This window comes from Aedes albopictus, chromosome 3 (assembly GCF_035046485.1).
Source record: "Aedes albopictus strain Foshan chromosome 3, AalbF5, whole genome shotgun sequence".
Taxonomy (NCBI): domain Eukaryota; kingdom Metazoa; phylum Arthropoda; class Insecta; order Diptera; family Culicidae; genus Aedes; species Aedes albopictus.
The window spans coordinates 251,893,052-251,906,496 of NC_085138.1; the positions used below are offsets into that span (position 1 = coordinate 251,893,052).

The following is a 13,445-nucleotide window of genomic DNA, read 5'->3' on the forward strand; positions in this document are numbered from 1 at the left end:
ACAAACTAACAAACTAACAAACTAACAAACTAACAAACTAACAAACTAACAAACTAACAAACTAACAAACTAACAAACTAACAAACTAACAAACTAACAAACTAACAAACTAACAAACTAACAAACTAACAAACTAACAAACTAACAAACTAACAAACTAACAAACTAACAAACTAACAAACTAACAAACTAACAAACTAACAAACTAACAAACTAACAAACTAACAAACTAACAAACTAACAAACTAACAAACTAACAAACTAACAAACTAACAAACTAACAAACTAACAAACTAACAAACTAACAAACTAACAAACTAACAAACTAACAAACTAACAAACTAACAAACTAACAAACTAACAAACTAACAAACTAACAAACTAACAAACTAACAAACTAACAAACTAACAAACTAACAAACTAACAAACTAACAAACTAACAAACTAACAAACTAACAAACTAACAAACTAACAAACTAACAAACTAACAAACTAACAAACTAACAAACTAACAAACTAACAAACTAACAAACTAACAAACTAACAAACTAACAAACTAACAAACTAACAAACAAACAAACAAACAAACAAACAAACAAACAAACAAACAAACAAACAAACAAACAAACAAACAAACAAACAAACAAACAAACAAACAAACAAACAAACAAACAAACAAACAAACAAACAAACAAACAAACAAACAAACAAACAAACAAACAAACAAACAAACAAACAAACAAACAAACAAACAAACAAACAAACAAACAAACAAACAAACAAACAAACAAACAAACAAACAAACAAACAAACAAACAAACAAACAAACAAACAAACAAACAAACAAACAAACAAACAAACAAACAAACAAACAAACAAACAAACAAACAAACAAACAAACAAACAAACAAACAAACAAACAAACAAACAAACAAACAAACAAACAAACAAACAAACAAACAAACAAACAAACAAACAAACAAACAAACAAACAAACTAACTAACTACAGTCGAACCTCCATGAGTCGATGTTCCTTGACTCGATATCGACTCATGGAGGTAAATTTTTCCATACTGAAAAAAAATTTCTGGGTTACTATGATGGTCCCCCAAAAAGCTTCCCAAAGGATTTTTGTTCCACTACTCGATATTTCCTTGAGTCGATAGTCCCTTCAATATCGACTCATGGAGGTTTTACTGTAACTAACTAACTAACTAACTAACTAACTAACTAACTAACTAACTAACTAACTAACTAACTAACTAACTAACTAACTAACTAACTAACTAACTAACTAACTAACTAACTAACTAACTAACTAACTAACTAACTAACTAACTAACTAACTAACTAACTAACTAACTAACTAACTAACTAACTAACTAACTAACTAACTAACTAACTAACTAACTAACTAACTAACTAACTAACTAACTAACTAACTAACTAACTAACTAACTAACTAACTAACTAACTAACTAACTAACTAACTAACTAACTAACTAACTAACTAACTAACTAACTAACTAACTAACTAACTAACTAACTAACTAACTAACTAACTAACTAACTAACTAACTAACTAACTAACTAACTAACTAACTAACTAACTAACTAACTAACTAACTAACTAACTAACTAACTAACTAACTAACTAACTAACTAACTAACTAACTAACTAACTAACTAACTAACTAACTAACTAACTAACTAACTAACTAACTAACTAACTAACTAACTAACTAACTAACTAACTAACTAACTAACTAACTAACTAACTAACTAACTAACTAACTAACTAACTAACTAACTAACTAACTAACTAACTAACTAACTAACTAACTAACTAACTAACTAACTAACTAACTAACTAACTAACTAACTAACTAACTAACTAACTAACTAACTAACTAACTAACTAACTAACTAACTAACTAACTAACTAACTAACTAACTAACTAACTAACTAACTAACTAACTAACTAACTAACTAACTAACTAACTAACTAACTAACTAACTAACTAACTAACTAACTAACTAACTAACTAACTAACTAACTAACTAACTAACTAACTAACTAACTAACTAACTAACTAACTAACTAACTAACTAACTAACTAACTAACTAACTAACTAACTAACTAACTAACTAACTAACTAACTAACTAACTAACTAACTAACTAACTAACTAACTAACTAACTAACTAACTAACTAACTAACTAACTAACTAACTAACTAACTAACTAACTAACTAACTAACTAACTAACTAACTAACTAACTAACTAACTAACTAACTAACTAACTAACTAACTAACTAACTAACTAACTAACTAACTAACTAACTAACTAACTAACTAACTAACTAACTAACTAACTAACTAACTAACTAACTAACTAACTAACTAACTAACTAACTAACTAACTAACTAACTAACTAACTAACTAACTAACTAACTAACTAACTAACTAACTAACTAACTAACTAACTAACTAACTAACTAACTAACTAACTAACTAACTAACTAACTAACTAACTAACTAACTAACTAACTAACTAACTAACTAACTAACTAACTAACTAACTAACTAACTAACTAACTAACTAACTAACTAACTAACTACTAACTAACTAACTAACTAACTAACTAACTAACTAACTAACTAACTAACTAACTAACTAACTACTTACCTACTTACTTACTTACTTACTTACTTTCCCCACATATGATTCACCGCTCCATTTACAGGTAGGTATATTCACCAACCTTTACTTCATGAAAAGTTTTTGTATGTATTTAATGCTATCGTAATATGTTTTATTCGATCACACCGTCCCGAAAGGGACATGATTGCAGCTTGCATAGCTTCACTGAAGCTCCTACGAACGTTTCATGCTTCGCGAAACCAAATTCGAAGCTTTACTGCTGGCCCATGTTGCACGACAAAGCTTTCGCACCGCCCACCACACATCATTCGCCTTGACGGAACTCTTTGAGAGAATTGCGCTGTGCGTGAAAACAATTTTTTTTAACATGGGAAAGGATAGGAGCTGCATTTTCAAATGCTTCTAAAATATTTTAGGGACTTCAGATTGAAAAAAGAGTAAATGTTTTGCAATATACTTTCAATTAGCTACACTATAACTGGTTTTAGACAAAAAGTTTTTAAATCACAATGTTATGTCTATAATATAGCGCATCAAAATCTCATTCGATAACATTAAGAACGTTTTGCTTAAAAAAATTTCTATAAAGAATTAGAAGCATTTGAAAATGCAGCTCCTATCCTTTCCCATGTTAAAAAAAATTGTTTTCACGCACAGCGCAATTCTCTCAGAGAGCCTCCGTCAAGGCGAATTGCGTGATGCAACGATTGCGTGATCGCGGCGATCGCAGTGGTAGTTGCTTGCAGACGGACTTCTTAAGATGTTACGGGGAAACCCTACGTGCACGGAAAAATGGTTTAAATCGCATAAAAAGTGCATCGTTCGTGGCTAAGGATATCGCGTTCGGTTGGCGGAACGTGCAACGCGTGTTTTGTGATAGTTTTGGTTTAGAAGTTCTCGTGAAAAAGGGGGAAAAATAGTGAAAAGAGGTTGAAATTTTCGAGGATCTGTTGGGCGATTGGGTCGAGAAGAACGCACACAGTGTAAGAGAGGGTGATCATCGTGGATCGTGCGCAACACGACACCACCACAGCTACGGTGAAGGGTCTTATTGGGGTCCATGCATGCTGTTGCAAGGCGGTGTGGCATCTCGTGCGTGTGAGTAAACGGGCCACCGTTTGTTTATGTGAAATTGTTGGAATTCCTTCGGTCCGATCATCATCATATCTATACGTAGGCATAGGCTGGTTGGTGGCCCATGCTGGCGACGATCCCGGTGTGTTGTTATTTTGCCTGGCCTGCTGCGATCAGTTGTTAAACCAGTGTGCATCGGTAGGAGAATGTTTCGACTTCGGAGGCGGCGACAGCAGTGCGCGGAATAAAGAGAAGAGAAATATTTCCCTTCGGGGAAAGAAGGAAGAAAATCCACATTTCTCCTCGGTAGTGGCAATAACAGCGGTGCGCGCTCTGTCGCCAATGTGACCGATTTAATCATTTATTGTGAAACGAATTACCGAGCAATTAGTGGCAGGAAATCGATAAGAGCTCATTTATGCTGAGGTTCGTTAAGTGAAACCACATTATGGAATGTAGTATCCCGGAAAAGAATAGACAAAACATAGAAGAAACGAAGCCAAAGCTTAAGGCATTCCTCGAGGCACAGTACAAGTTTCTTGTGCCTTGAAGAAGGTCCAGTCGAAAGGGTGGAAACGTCGGAATAAAGTGAATTAATACTCGTTTTGATTTAGTGCTACACTGAAAGGAAGACAAGTTTCTGATTTATATGATTAAAAGTGTATCTTTAGATCACAGAAGTCATTACCTAAAAGTGGTGCAAGAAAGTCTAAATAAACGAGCAAGTAAACGAGGGCATTGAATGACCCTTCATAAGTGTTTCAGTGGAAAAGTGAAAAACGGTGCAACAATACTGCCATTTGCATGGTGCCATTTTCCCATACTCAAATGAAGTGCAGTCTCTTTGACTGATGAAGACAACGATAACTACACTAGATTCCATGTAGCACGACAGCGCGTGGTGGAACGAAGAAAGTTGCATGTAAATGACAAACACGACACAACCCGAGAGATGAGTTCATCGACCAAGACAGAAAAACACTCAGGAATTGCACCACTGTCTGTCTTGGATATCCTATAGGTAAGAGGCATATCAGTGAGCGTACAGCTCAATCGCAAAACTTAAACGTAATGATCATTTCTCATTGATGTGTTGTCTTTACTGGTATTGTTTAGCCATGAATATATGAAGACCAATTAAAATTCAGATCTGATTGCCAGATCGTATATGAGTAGTTACAATAAATACGGTAGAACATCAGTTTTGGACAGTCGCCTATTTTGGTTGCAATGAGTTAAAATAAATAGACTTATACATTATTTTTAACTATAGTATGTAGATCTTAGGCGCTGTCCATAAACTACGTAGACTTATTTTTGGCCATCTCAGAAATAAGACCACCCCCCTCTCATCTATAGACCTTTGTTCATACATTTTTTTTTTATTTGTATGGACCGTAGGCTTTGGCCAGAAAATAACCTCTCAAGAAATGTTCCAGGCTACGCATTATGAATATTGAGTTTGTCGCTAATAGGTCGCTGTAGTCTCCGACACATATCGCAGGTCATGTCATCGTTGCTGTGTCCACGATCTTTGCTAATCACGCAGGCAGCTGCCAGCTACAAAGAGGATAACCATTTCCATATTCACAATGAACTAATCTCATAATCACTGTTCTAACTAAATCTTGAATAAAAAATAGAAGCTACTTGAAAACCATGGTTATTTACAGGGTTTTTATTAAGTTAGATTTGTGAAAAATATAAAATTATGGTGATCTGGAATCATCCTAAGGGATGTTCTTCAGCAGTAGAGACGCTTCTACGTCGAGTTTTGTATTGACATATGGATGAAACAGATACTGAGAAGTGTCCATTGATCTGAACAAGAGGAGCCCATTCAATTTCTTGATAGTTCTAGATAAAAATATGTAAATACAGTTTCTTACCGATTTTGGCAACACGAGGTAAATTGTAAAAAAAATGTGATTTATTAGTGATTGTTCGGGCCCGTATGAAGTTCATCATTAATATTAACTCCTTTTCCTCCTGATCAGCTTGGCAAGATCATCGACTTTGCGTCCACGAATTCTAACATAAGAATGGTGCTTAAACAGCCCTGGTGCGACATCGTAAGTCGATGCACGATGCCAAGAAAGATCACGAGAGACTCGTGAAAACTGCTGCACCGGCAGAACCAGGGAAATCAAAGGTTACCAAGTCTACCCAGACGGAGGCCTTTGCTTTCGCAGGAAGCCCAAAAGGTGTGGCAGATGCGACTGCTTTTGATAAGCACTCGCAGAAGCGGTTGAGGCAGCCATCAGGTAAGGAGCTGTCTGGCGGTATCCGCAAGGCTAGGCAGATACTAACCGCGAAGGTCGGCAGTAATTCCGGCAAGTCGGACCCCAGCCAGGCGACCCGGAAAGCTGGGAAGCGTGGGCCTGGAAAGGCTAACCCGTCCCGGATGGAAGGGAACAGGGGGTTGCGACCGATGTTTGCCCCCCAGCCCCAGCAACCACCGAGTAGGGCGCACCAAGGGAAGGACCCCCCTTGGATGCAACTTGAGCGGAAGATGAAAAAAACGCTAGTTGAGGAGATTAGGGACGCCAAACCAAGAAGACGTAGAAAGGTAGGTGCCAAGCGAGAGAAAGGTGACGCGCTCGTCATCAAGACCGAACTTTTTAAGTATTCCGACGTCTTGAAGGCAACGCGAAGCGACGCCAAGCTCGTGGATCTAGGAGCCGACGTGCGCAGCATTAGACGTACTCGTACTGGTCAAATGCTCAAACGCGGCAAAGGCGCCGCCTACAAAACTTAGTGAAGGGGTCGAGGTGAGGGCTCTTACAGCGGAGGCGACTCTGAAAGTAAGAACCTATAAGATATCACCGAAGCGGATGAAATCGTCACGGCACTGCGGCAAAGGTGCGAGGTGCAGGTGGCCACCGCAATCGTTCGGCTACGGAAGGGCCTGGCAGGGACACAGGTAGCCAGGGTAGGATCAGGGACCATTTGGGCAGGGACACCTATTTTGGGCACTTGCTGTTATAAGTTTGTCAATTGTGTTACGTCTGTTTGTCTGTGGTTAGATACTGTGCGTATCTGATCGTGTCTTAAAAATCAAGTCAATCGGTTCAAAACTGACTGAGTTAACAGCAACCCTAATAGAAAAATATCATACAACGTGCTTAAACCTATATATGTGCCTGAGCCTCATTTTGCACCCAATTTCAAAACTTCAAAAATCTGATTCTCAGCCGGGTCCGGAACATCCGGAGAAGTGGCCAATGTATCCGAAATCTCTAGAAACATTGCCCAATACTCTTGTTTTGCAAAATCATGAAGTTTGATATGTCGCAAGCTAGGTTTCAGAACTGGTCAGAAAGTGGCCACTTTCCTGGGGGCACCAGGATCCGGAACATTTGGAGAAGTGGCCTGTGTATCCGAAACCTCTAGAAATATGGTCCAATACTCTTGATTTGCAAAATCATAAAGTTTGATATGTCGCAAGCTAGGTTTCAAAGTCGGGCAGAAAGTGGCCACTTCCCTGGGGGTACCAAGTTTCCGGAATATCCGGAGAAGTGGCCAGTATATCCGAAATTTCTGGAAACATGGTCCAATACTTTTGTTTTGCAAAACCGCAAACTTTGGTATGTCGCAAGCTAGGTTTCATAATTGGTCAGTAAGTGACCACATCCCTGGGGCACCATTATTCGGAACATCCAGAGGAGTGGCCAGTGTATCTGAAATCTCTAGAAACATGGTCCAATACTCTTGTTTTGCAAAATCATGAAGTTTGATATGCCGCAAGCTAGTTTTCGAAGGCAAATTATAGGTTGCACCTCTATCTGATAAGGAGGTTACCCCAGTACCCCCGGCCATAAATCCGGAACAACGGAAAAATCCGGAACCATGATCCCGGTTACATAAACTTAAAGGATTTTGTGATCAACTGTCAAAATTTCATTGACTTTCGTTGAGAAACGGCTGAGAATCAGATTTTTGAAGTTTTGAGATTGGGTGCAAAATGAGGCTCAGGCACATAGGTGTTAAGGACAGACTTGTTAGAATCCCAACATGGCCGCCACAATGGCCGACTTTGGCACCTACTCACGATTTCGAGGGCACAAATCTCATCGTAAACAAAACCAGCGCACCTGATCTTCTTATTTTAGACTTATTACAAGTGAGCAAGAACAGAATAATAGAATACTTTGTTGTCTGAAGCTTGCTTCTTGAGATTTGTGCGTTTGAAGTTTTGATGCACTGTTAAAGCGGGATGTTAAGAAGTTTGTCCTTAACAACCCTTTCGGGCTATCATCTTAATCATACAGGGAATGATATCAGCAGTGTATAATACATTTTTATTAGGGAAGTGCCCGAAACAGGTGCTCCTGCGCAAATGGTCCCAGACCCTACCTGTGGAGGACGCAAACAAGTCCGTTAAAGTAAAGATGCTGAAGATGAGCTGGTCAGTATGCAAACTGACCTTGCATGAGCCACCGGAGATTTGTTTCAGGTGTCTGGAACCAGGACACAGGTGATGGGACTGTAAAGGCCCTGACAGAAGCAAGCTGTGCAGACCATGCGGCGCCGAAGGCCATAAGGCACAAGGCTTCACGAATCCACCCACGTGTTTGATTTGTTCCATGACATTCGTCAATAACAGGCAGCCGTAGTGAACAAATCACAGTGCAGGTAACGCACATGAACCTGAATCACTGCAGTCAGGTCACCCTTTTTGGGCACCTTTACTAAGACGCCTTGCATCCAGTCGGCCGGAAATGTCGCGGTTTCCCATATGTTGCAGAATAGTTAGCGTTAGCGTAGTTACGGTATGCTTCGTAGATTGGATACTAACAACATTCATGTACCTTTTGCTAATCTTGCCCGGATTGCTTTTCGGAACAAGGCCGGGGAGTTAACTTTGCTCCAATCTTATGCAAGAATACCAAAAGTACAAATGTCATTATTCCCGGCCACGCCCATCTTTACCGTAACTTGGGAGTTTCCATATTTTGCAGAATAGTTGTGCGGATACTACGGAGTCAGCTTTGAGCATCTCAGCTGATATGTGATCGACCCCTGGGGCTCTGTTCGATTTCATGTTTCTATCTCCTGCAATGATGGAACTTCGGTGTTGACACGGGACACCAACTTCACGGTGGCGAGGAGCGTGTTCACCTCGTAGGCCAGAGTATAGCAGAATTTGACCCGACGCTAATCTGTGTTCTCCAAAGTTCGGCCAACGGACTTCGCTCAGTCCTAGGATCTCAAGCTTCATACGGCATGCCTCATTGGCTAGTTGTGCCAGTTTACCCTGCTGGGCCAGGGTTAATACATTCCAAGTTCCAAGTTTCGCGCTAAAAGTCGTTGCTGCTGAATCAGTTCGTAATCTTTTATTTTAGGTTTCAGTAACGGTTTGTTGGGTTTCGGAAACAGTAGGTTGTTCACCTAAGGTCCCTATCCACCATGGTGGGGCTGCCACCTTAGGTATAGCTTCCGGTGGAGGAGCATTTCATACTCAGCCGCTGGATGCCAGAACAGACGCTGTTTGAGCCGCACCTCCTTGGTGAACAGACGCTCGGGTCGTACCTCCTCAATCTAGCTGAAGTCAGAAGGACAGTGCCCAGGATGCACTACCAACTAAGCACACAACTCTTAGCTGGCGGTCTTTGTCATCGCTTGACCCGTGGAAGCATGAGGTAGGAACTTGTGAGGACCAGAGCTATGTTGGACGCTCTCCTTTTCGACACCCCGTTTTGCAGCCCAAATAAGCACAGTGGCCGTCATAATACAATGCCTGCGATAAACTTGATTCTGCTGTTTTTTTTTCCATTTTACCTATTCGGAATGTATTTCAAACACATTTCTTTTCCCACGCCGACATGCAATTTTTCTCTTTTGCTTTCTTTGTGCAGTGCACACATTTGCATTCAGTAATAAAGGGTGCAAATGATGGACCGAAGCCAGACCCTTCGACTCCTCTGATGAGCTATGCCGGAGCTATGCCATCAGGCAAAGTTATACGGTGCACTGCTACGCTACCAACTGCCACGCATTATGCATTGAGTTTGTCGCTTGCAGACTCGTTGAAGTCTCCGGCGCAAGTTGCATCTCATCATCGTCGCTGTGTCGCGTGCGCGGCTTCAGTGTTTTCGACCCGTCATGTCATACCTATTATGCCGTTTTTCTTTGTTATCCAGTTCCAACCTGGGTTGGAACCTCGGTTGGAACTGAATCAGATCACAGTTTCAACCCCAACCCGACTTGGATTCGCTTGCGCTGCAATTTGTTTGTTTACACATTTTCCACCGATTCAGTTCCAACCCAGGTTCAAAAAGAAAAACGGCATAAACACATTCTAAGAACTTCTACACCGCGGCTTTTGAACTTCATTGAACGATATTTCAGTGTTCTTGCTGTAGATTTTGATTATTTTTGCATCAAAATGAATATAATTACTCATATTATTCTAATAATAGGTACTTGAAACTTTGAAAACTGTTTCGGGAAAGTAGCATATTTCTTGGCGTTAAGTCAAAATTCGTCATTTTTTGCGATGGTGTGCCGTTACGCTCTATTTCTTGATTTTTCTTGATGTAAAAAGTTCCAATTTTCATTTATAATGCAAGAATTGAATCTTCTAATCAAATCTGATCGTTTGATATACTGTTTGACATGTATTTATTCTGCTATTATCAACGCATCCCCTGGCTTTCGCCCATCTGCGTTGTCTTTTCACTAGACAATACGTCTACCAATGGATGTTTATGGGCTTGCCGGACCAAGTCATTTACACTGTTGAAAATGCCACATGGCTTGGTCAGCCAAAGCAAAATCAAGAAATTGACATTTGTAAGGTGCTACGGTCACCCTTACCGTATTCGGTCGGCCGAGGACCGACCCGTCGAGAGTCCGACTGCACACTAATTGCCATACCAATAAGGCCAGTAGTACACAGGGTCAAATATTTGACAAGGAAAGAACTCAAGAAACAACATCAGTTTGACACTAATGAAAATTTGATCGAGTCAAACAAGATGTTTGAGCATTGGTTTCTTTTCGGACAAATATTTGACCCTGTGTACTAGCAGCTTAAGTGATTGGGAGGCAGTGCCCGAAGCTCTCGACAATTAAAAATAACTTCCTCTCTCGCTTTGACATACATGTGCACAACAGACAATGTGTTAGATGTTCATCTAATCCCATCCGAAGGGGGTTTGGATTGTGAAAAGAAGATAACCATGTGCGATTGTGGAATCGAGTTCAGTTCTAGGCCTGCTGGCGACGGAGATAGTCGAGTGACTCCGTAGCTTGAAGGAATAGAAGCGCCCGTCTAGCGAATTGGGAGTCGTGAGTTCGAGTCTCACCGGAGTACGTGGATTTCTTTTCATAATTTCAAATCTCAATTTGTTCATCGAGCACGTGTTCTGTTGTGCACATGGATGTCAAAGCATTTTCAACAGTGTAATTTCCCACATGGCTTGGTCAGCCAAAGCAAAATCAAGAAATTGACAAGGAATATTAGTATTAACGACGCGTAGTGCGTCATCAGCATCATTGAAATCTCGCTCGAAATTTCAAAGTGATAAAACTCAGTTACCAAAGCGCAAATTTGGATGAAAATGAATCATCCCATATGCTCACTCGTGGTGAGTGTGATGATACTTTTTCAGCTGCGTGACTGCAGAATTGCCCGTTTTTTATCACTTCAAAAACGCGAGGCAAACAATCATTGAAAATTGAAAAGTCAATGATTCCTATGAAAATTCTGTGATGCACCAAGTCACCTTAAAGCGAAGATACAACGAAGCAACGCACAGTGGGACGAATTCAAAAAAGTGGGACATTGGGTTTTGCGGCAAAACTATTGGTTATAGCCATTTGGTGTCTTGGGAGGAGTTTCATAGTTTTTTAAGTACTTTTTAGAGGTGTAACATTTTTTTGGTTAAGGGGGTAATACACCAAGATAAAAATAGTTATTTATGCAACAAGTTGCAAAATGATGATTTTTTCAACACGAGTCGATGCGCACAATTCCATTTATTTTCAATCAGGTAGGCTGTGTTAATAAGTGTCACAACTATTCGGAGTCGCATCGTCAACGAGCGTTTTTTGTGCTACTGCTTCTAACTCTACGTCCTTTGGAGTACCCTTCAACTAACAACACCTAGAACAACACCCATATCCCCTTGACACCTAGGCCTGAGAGGTCGTAGAACTTTCTACATCTTTCTTAGGTGTCTAACTAGCCATCCTTCCATATTCTTCAGCAGTCGCAAGGACGAGGCCAGGACAACTCTCGACTGTTGGAGAATTGTGTCAGTCTTGTCGAGAAGTCAGAGATAAGTCTCCAATTTTTGTTTTTTTGGTATCCGACGGGAAGGAGGCAATCCTCATAACTATGGTCTAGGGCTGTACTGCCTACGAAACTTGTGCGACTTGCCTCATGCTAATGTTTACTTTTTCAGTGGTAACCAGGTAAATGATTAAACCATAACAATTTCTTATACGCTTTTTCGCCAAGGAAAGCACCCCATTAAACCCTATCCAATTTCCAACTCCAGATATCTATGAAGTGGGCCAAGTTCTTGGACACATTCTGAGTAGATATCTAACCAACATTTCCTCCCCATCCCCGCTGATCGTAAGGACCTGGCCAGGTGTCGAGAGTTCGTTAAATGAAAGGTTTGTCAAGTCCCAGGCAACTTTTCTGGCGCATTAAACGTCTCTATCGACAGCCACCCCAGGATGTGTACTAGGCCGTCCCTTATTTTGCAAAATTTAGAAATGTTATAAGTTCGTTTGTGGAAAATGATCGTTTTAGCTAAAAAATGATCGGGTCAAAATTTGAAGTCCGTATCTCAAGGCTAAGTGGTCCCTCAAGGGGCCTAAAGTTGTCAAAAAATGTATGGGACCAAAAAAACATGAAATTTTTTTCGACAAAACAAATACGCTATTCCACTAAAACCGGTGATTTTAGGACCCTAAAGGGCCAAAAATGTACTTAGATTTGCGATATCTCTACTCGTTTCCAAGATATTGACAAAAAACAACTGAAAAATCAGCATTTTTGACATTTTTTTTAGATTCCGAAGGAAACTTACCCTATTTTGTTCAATAACTCAAAAACGAGTAGAGATATCGCAAATCTAAGCAAATTTTTGGCCCTTAAGGGTCCTAAAATCACCGGTTTTAGTAGAATAGCGTATTTTTTCGTCGAAAAAACTAGGAGTGTGTAATGTCTGAGACATAACCGCAATGTTGACGTAGGACTAATTTTTAACGCATAATAAAGAATTTGGGGCTCACAGATGAAGTAAACGTGTATCTATTCAGCAAAAATAACGGCAGAGTAAAATCACTATATGCTAAAGACTCGAAATCTGGCGATTGTTGCTGGTAATGATGATTCCCGTATCATGACGATGATGCTGCCGAGCAATGCCTTTAAAGTTGAAGGATTCTTCATTGAAATAATCGTCATCATTGAAAATTCGAAAGCAGTTTTCTCGTACAAAGCTGAAATTTCCGCAGTGAAAATGTATTCACTGTATTGCGGCTGAAGATTGGAGTACAGTGAACTTATTTTCACTGCTGAAATTTCAGTTTAGAATGAGAAAACTGCTTTCGAACTTTCAATGATGACGATTATGTCAATGACGAATCCTTCAACCTTAAAGCGCATTTGACAGGTATCCTACTCGATTGGAATGACATTGACAGTAAATTTGGAATTTCAAATACCAAATATACAGCG

The 13,445-nt window shown here is 39.7% G+C and overlaps 1 non-coding gene across 6 annotated transcripts in view; it reads left to right on the plus strand.

The window, feature by feature from the left end:
- The first annotated feature begins 3,395 nt into the window (after positions 1–3,395).
- LOC109422276 (uncharacterized) overlaps positions 3,396–13,445 on the plus strand; it is a 34,554-nt gene continuing 24,504 nt past the window's right edge. Inside the window, exons 1-2 of one of the 6 annotated variants that reach the window (XR_009999306.1) lie at positions 3,396–4,171; positions 4,360–4,766. This is a non-coding gene — a transcript (uncharacterized LOC109422276). The remainder of the gene's footprint in view (positions 4,172–4,359; positions 4,767–13,445) is intronic. The other 5 variants (XR_009999307.1, XR_009999308.1, XR_009999310.1 and 2 more) reach the window with 5 other exon arrangements.